The sequence below is a fragment of the Takifugu flavidus genome, unplaced genomic scaffold (genome assembly GCF_003711565.1).
Source record: "Takifugu flavidus isolate HTHZ2018 unplaced genomic scaffold, ASM371156v2 ctg398, whole genome shotgun sequence".
In the NCBI taxonomy this organism is placed as follows: domain Eukaryota; kingdom Metazoa; phylum Chordata; class Actinopteri; order Tetraodontiformes; family Tetraodontidae; genus Takifugu; species Takifugu flavidus.
In genome coordinates, this window is record NW_026622018.1 from 1 (window position 1) to 6,714 (window position 6,714).

The following is a 6,714-nucleotide window of genomic DNA, read 5'->3' on the forward strand; positions in this document are numbered from 1 at the left end:
TTATAATTGACTATACGAGTCTTCTTTTTTCTTTGCATTAGAATACAGTATATTTGTGCAGTTTAAGGTGGTCTTGTTGAATTGGCTTGCATTAAAGCCTTTATCAGTCACAAAACTATCCCCACTGTTCAGAAACATACAGTTATTGCCGCCGCATTAAAAAAGAGCCCCAATCAAGCACTTAGACTTCAACAGCTCAGTGGGTTTTACTCTGGATATTTTCTCATCCCATATAAAGGTGACAGTCTGCTTCCAATCTTGGACTTAGGGTGGATAAATGTGTTTTTGAAGGTTCTGCTGTTCAAGGTGTTAAATACCCAGCAGGTTCGGAATACTATGGGTTAGCAGGCACGATGATCCTGTGTCTAAGCAATGTCTGGCACACTGGGTAGTTGACACCATTTCTCAGGCCTATGCTGGCTTTAGTCTCCAAATTCCAGATGATCTGGCAACACACTCCATCAGTAGTGTTACCTCATGGGCTGCATTGAGAGGTTTCTGTGCAACTTCCTTTTGGGCTACATCATGCATGTCTGCACAATTCTACAGGGTCACTGTAGCACCACAAGCCCCCATGAGCTCAGGAGTACTCTCTGTGGCTAGCGGTGTTTAAGATAGTAGGCCCTTTGTCCCTTGCGACACTGATGGTGTGACTCATCTAAGGTGCAGACCGTGTTGATGGTCTGAACAAGGTTGAAATAGATCAGGAGTTATAATTGTGGATCTATGAGACCGAATGATGATCATCACCATATTTTGTTGCTCTGAACAGGCTGAGGTATTCCATGCAAGAGGAGGTGGCTTGGTCACATTGGTGCTCATGTACACAGAGGGCAAAGTCCTGTCAGCAGGCACATGACTATGTTGCCATAGGTCTTGGGGATAGGCAGAAAGATGGCATCGTTCAAGGTGTAGACCATAGTGACGGTCATTATTCGATCTCAAAGACCTATAGTTATGTGCATTACTTAAATTCATTGCACTAACCTGTGGCAAATTCCAAACATGCTTGGAATGTATACGTGGAAAACAATGTTTAAAATATTTATTGGTTTCTCCCAAAAAAAGAAGTTCCTGAGAGACTGATGATGTACTACCTGAGTGACGGTGTGTTTGGCTCCCTACATTTTCTTCTAATAAATGGGCAAGTTTCACCCTACCTTCACAGAGTAAGACTAAATAATTTCTCTATGTAAAGAGTAACCACATTTGTTATCTTGTTTAATAATATTGCCTTTAATGATAACTAAATATATGCCAGTTGTGCCAAAATTTATTTAATTATTTCATTTAGGATTACACTTTTACCTCTTGAAAAAAGTCAGTTGTGATAGTACTTTTGTGTTGGTGACTCTTAAAACCCATCTATCATTCCTTGCAAGTTCTTAAAACAACACGAAACAGCTAAATTATCACATGATTCCCATTTTATGTCTTTGATGTGAGCAGGCTGTGGAGAGCAGTGAGAAGAGATACAGGTCAGTCATCTGGGGTCCGACCTGTGACTGCATTGATAAAATCGTTGACAACTACTTGATTCCTGAGCTACATGTTGGAGACTGGCTTCTTTTTGACAACATAGGTGCTTACGGCATTTCCATAAGCACTGAATTCAATGGATTTAAAAGATCAAGTATTTACTCTGTTGTCACAAATGAGACTTGGAACACCCTCAACCTTTCCTCACAGTAACTGCTCATTGCTACAGTATCCTAAAAAAATTTCTATCAATATCTTAACACAGCTATGAAGGCTTTTAATTTACAGCAATTAATATATTGTACCTTTTAATTCTACATCTCTACATCTGGGAGAAGGTTTTCTTATCATTATATAAATGTGTGATGGTTTCAGACTCTTGTAAACATATTGTTTTTTTTTTTTTACTATGCCTGGTGGTAATCACTATGTGTGGGTTAATCCAACAGTTTTTCCAGATATGTTTGATGGCAAACATACAGTATATGATGTCTGTTGGCTGACAGAGCTATTCATCTGTTGTTCACATGATAGAAAATCATCATCTGAACGTTTGTCCGGCACTTTTTGACAGCAACTTCTACAACATTAAACCTGTTTCACCTTTAACATAAAGCGTTTGTCTATTGCTAGTTCTGGTGAAATGTATTCACGTTTCCACTGTATATACAATAAACTTTGAATATAAAGTAATGTTTCCAGAAACTCAGGCTAACTGCACAGACTTCCTTTGATTTCTTTGCAGTATAAAAGGGTCAAACTGCCTTTATTTGTGTCCCTTGACATCGACATTGGTTGGTATGTTTTTGTCTATCTATGATTAAACATTAAACTGTGGACAGTTACATTAAACTTGTTTCACCTTTAACATGAAGCATTTGTCTTTTGCTAGTTCTTGTGAAATGTATTCACCATTCCACTGCATGTACAGTAAACTTTTACTATAAAGTAATATTTTCAGAAAGTCAGGCTAACTGCACAGACTTTGTTATGTAAAAGGGTCAAAGGGTCAAACTTCCTTTATTTGTGACCCTTGACATCGACATGGGTCGGTATGTTTTTGTCTGTCTCTCGACAGGCTTGGTCTGAAATTGACATGTCATTTGTGTCACTGTAAGGGCCTCATTAACCTAATGTTAGGCTTTTAGGGACACTGTCCTATCCCCTACATTTACTGACTCTTTGTAAAAAAAGGTGTAAAGTAATCTGGACTCCAGGAAGCATTAGTTCATTTCAAAACATATATCATATTTTTATTAATTTATCAAAAAGCCCACTTAACAACACAACTTATGATTATAATATAACCAAGATGAGTGTAAGTGGGTGTAACACACACCACACACACACACACACACACACAGATAAACAGATATGAATTCTCGTTCATAGTGAAGACTTCGTAGCTGTACAAATTAGAGTTTCATTCATAAGAATTTGCACTCACTGTATAGACTTTTATAGATTCAGACTCACATATAAGCAATCCTCTTCTCTCCTGTTCTCTTTATTCACATTTTAATGCTTATTCATGGACTTGAAATACAAACATTAAGATTAGGAATTTATTAATTTTATGGAAACAGATATGCAAGTCACTGTACATCATACATTCCTTATTGACAACAGAAGCCAATCAATCTCAATTTTGGTCTCAAAAAATAACCACTATACCATTAATACGACAGTTTAAGGTTTCTTCCCAATCTAGATGGACTTCAAATATCTGAGGAAACTGTTTAACCCACGGTTTAACCCACACAGCTTTATCTGCATATTCCTTAATGCACATATAGTAATGATCAGTACTTTAGTCAAAGGTAACATAATTCTTTTAAGGCTTTTCATCCAAGAAGGGTTTTTTGAAAAACTAATGAGGACAATTAAATAGTAAAGCTAATGCCATGTATTGTGTTCAAGGAAAAATATTGCTTGAATTGGTTTATATTTATTTAACATCACTTTTTAAGATGTGTTATTCTTTATGAAATTGGAACAAGTCCATTGGAGTTTCACTGAAAGCTGTTGTAAGATGATGACATTTCCTTCAGAAACTGTTGGGCTTCCAGTTCAGTCTGTTGGACATTGGTGGAGGTTTCTCAGGGAAAGACTTTCCAGTGACTCTTCAAGAGGTACAGAAAGATCCTGTTGATGTAGCTGGACATGATCTTGGTCCTCGTGTCCAGGATATCTGATGAAATACCTGAAATATTTGGTGTTTTACCTTTCTAGTTTTCAGAAGTCATCAATGGAGCACTTGATGAATATTTCCCATTTGAAAGTGGAGTGCAGGTTATTGCAGAACCAGGTCGGTACTATGTGGAATCAACCTTCACACTTGCAGCCAACGTCATTGCTAAAAGGGTCATCATGGAAGATATGAGAAAAGAGGGAGGTATGTTTTTAGTTGGCCTTTAAGCCAAACCAAACACGCTGCACATCATTATAATTGATTATACGAGTCTTCTTTTTTCTTTGCATTAGAATACAATATATTTGTGCAGTTTAAGGTGGTCTTGTTGAATTGGCTTGCATTAAAGCCTTTATCAGTCACAAAACTATTCCCACTGTTCAGAAACATACAGTTATTGCCGCAGCATTAAAAAAGAGCCCCAATCAAGCGCTTAGACTTCAACAGCTCAGTGGGTTTTACTCTGGATATTTTCTCATCCCAAATAAAGGTGACAGTCTGCTTCCAATCTTGGACTTAGGGTGGATAAATGTGTTTTTGAAGGTTCTGCTGTTCAAGGTGTTAAATACCCAGCAGGTTCAGAATACTATGGGTTAGCAGGCACGATGATCCTGTGTCTAAGCAATGTCTGGCACACTGGGTAGTTGACACCATTTCTCAGGCCTATGCTGGCTTTAGTCTCCAAATTCCAGATGATCTGGCAACACACTCCACCAGTAGTGTTACCTCATGGGCTGCATTGAGAGGTTTCTGTGCAACTTCCTTTTGGGCTACATCATGCATGTCTGCACAATTCTACAGGGTCACTGTAGCACCACAAGCCCCCATGAGCTCAGGAGTACTCTCTGTGGCTGGCGGTGTTTAAGATAGTAGGCCCTTTGTCCCTTGCGACACTGATGGTGTGACTCATCTAAGGTGCAGACCGTGTTGATGGTCTGAACAAGGTTGAAATAGATCAGGAGTTATAATTGTGGATCTATGAGACCGAATGATGATCATCACCATATTTTGTTGCTCTGAACAGGCTGAGGTATTCCATGCAAGAGGAGGTGGCTTGGTCACATTGGTGCTCATGTACACAGAGGGCAAAGTCCTGTCAGCAGGCACATGACTATGTTGCCATAGGTCTTGGGGATAGGCAGAAAGATGGCATCGTTCAAGGTGTAGACCATAGTGACGGTCATTATTCGATCTCAAAGACCTATAGTTATGTGCATAACTTACATTCATTGCACTTTGTTACGAGTGGTTGTATCAGGACCCGAAAGCAGGGAGGACACAGTGGCGTATCGTTCCGAGAAGCTTTATTAAAGTTTATAGAACTCAAAAAGAGGCGTGGAGACCACGACTCGGTTCTTAATCAAAACAGGGAATGTAAACCTACGACAAAAATCCCGAGCGGGGCCGAAAGCAGTCCATGAAGGATTAAGACAAAACAATAATCCGATAACGGGTTCAAAAGTTATCCACGAAGGAAAAAGTCTCACAAAAGTCCAGGAGGGTATAGCCGGGGTTTTCCGAAACAGACAAAACACGCCAACGCTGGCCAACCGTGAGAACAGTCCATAAATAAGTGGCTTAATTACGATAGTCTGCAGGTGCACCAGTCCCCGGCACCACCTGCGGCTGAGGCATGGCTCCACCACGCCCCCCGCAGGAGAAACCCTGCAAAAGAGTTCCCAGAAACTGGGAACCTGACACACTTACCTGTGGCAAATTCCAAACATGCTTGCAATGTATACGTGGAAAACAATGTTTAAGATATTTATTGGATTCTCCCAAAAAAAGAAGTTCCTGAGAGACTGATGACGATGATGATGACTGATGATGAACCTGAGTGACGGTGTGTATGGCTCCCTACATTTTCTTCTAATAAATGGGCAAGTTTCACCCTACCTTCACAGAGTAAGACTAAATAATTTCTCTATGTAAAGAGTAACCACATTTGTTATCTTGTTTAATAATATTGCCTTTAATGATAACTAAATATATGCCAGTTGTGCCAAAATTTATTTAATTATTTCATTTAGGATTACACTTTTACCTCTTGAAAAAAGTACTTTTGTGTGGGTGACTCTTAAAACCCATTTATCATTCCTTGCAAGTTCTTAAAACAACACGAAACAGCTAAATTATCACATGATTCCCTTTTTATTTCTTTGATGTGAGCAGGCTGTGGAGAGCAGTGAGAAGAGATACAGGTCAGTCATCTGGGGTCCGACCTGCGACTACATTGACAAAATCATTGACAACTACTTGATTCCTGAGCTACATGTTGGAGACTGGCTTCTTATTGACAACGTAGGTGCTTACGGCATTTCCATAAGCACTGAATTCAATGGATTTAAAAGATCAAGTATTTACTCTGTTGTCACAAATGAGACTTGGAACACCCTCAACCTTTCCACACAGTAACTGCTCATTGCATTACCATGCCATAGGATGCCATTATCCTAAAAAAATTTCTATCAATATCTTAACACAGCTATGAAGGCTTTTAATTTACAGCAATTAATATATTGTACCTTTTAATTCTACATCTCTACATCTGGTAGAAGGTTTTCTTATCATTATATAAATGTGTGATGGTTTTAGACTCTTGTAAACATCTTGTTTGTTTTTTTACTTAGACTGGTGGTAATCACTATGTGGGGGTTAATCCAACAGTTTTTCCAGATATGTTTGATGGCAAACATATATGATGTCTGTTGGATGACAGAGCTATTAATCTGTTCTTCACATGATAGAAATACATCATCTGAACGTTTGTCCGGCACTTTTTGACTGCAACTTCATGATTCAACATTTAACTGTGAACAGAATCGGAATCAGATTTATTTATTGCCATTGTTCATGTAGTACACAGTATTACACAAGCTAGGAATTTGTCTTGGTGTGACGCTGCAACATTCAACATAGAGAAGACAATAAACACTAGAATAAGATAAATAATAATAAATAAGATATATATATATATATATATCTTCTATATATATAGTAAGGAATAGGTAGTGTGTATTCCTATAATGTGCAAGAGCAGCAGT

The 6,714-nt window shown here is 38.5% G+C and overlaps 1 long non-coding RNA gene across 2 annotated transcripts; it reads left to right on the forward strand.

Moving 5' to 3' along the window:
- Nucleotides 1-139: 139 nt before the first annotated feature.
- On the forward strand, nt 140-5,372 carry LOC130520490 (uncharacterized). 2 transcript variants are annotated; one of them, XR_008948874.1, is made up of 3 exons: nt 140-1,169; nt 1,450-3,611; nt 3,712-5,372. It is a non-coding gene; the product is annotated as an uncharacterized LOC130520490 (long non-coding RNA). The 2 variants fall into 2 exon arrangements; XR_008948872.1 differs by having other exon boundaries at nt 140-3,611.
- Nucleotides 5,373-6,714: the final 1,342 nt, after the last annotated feature.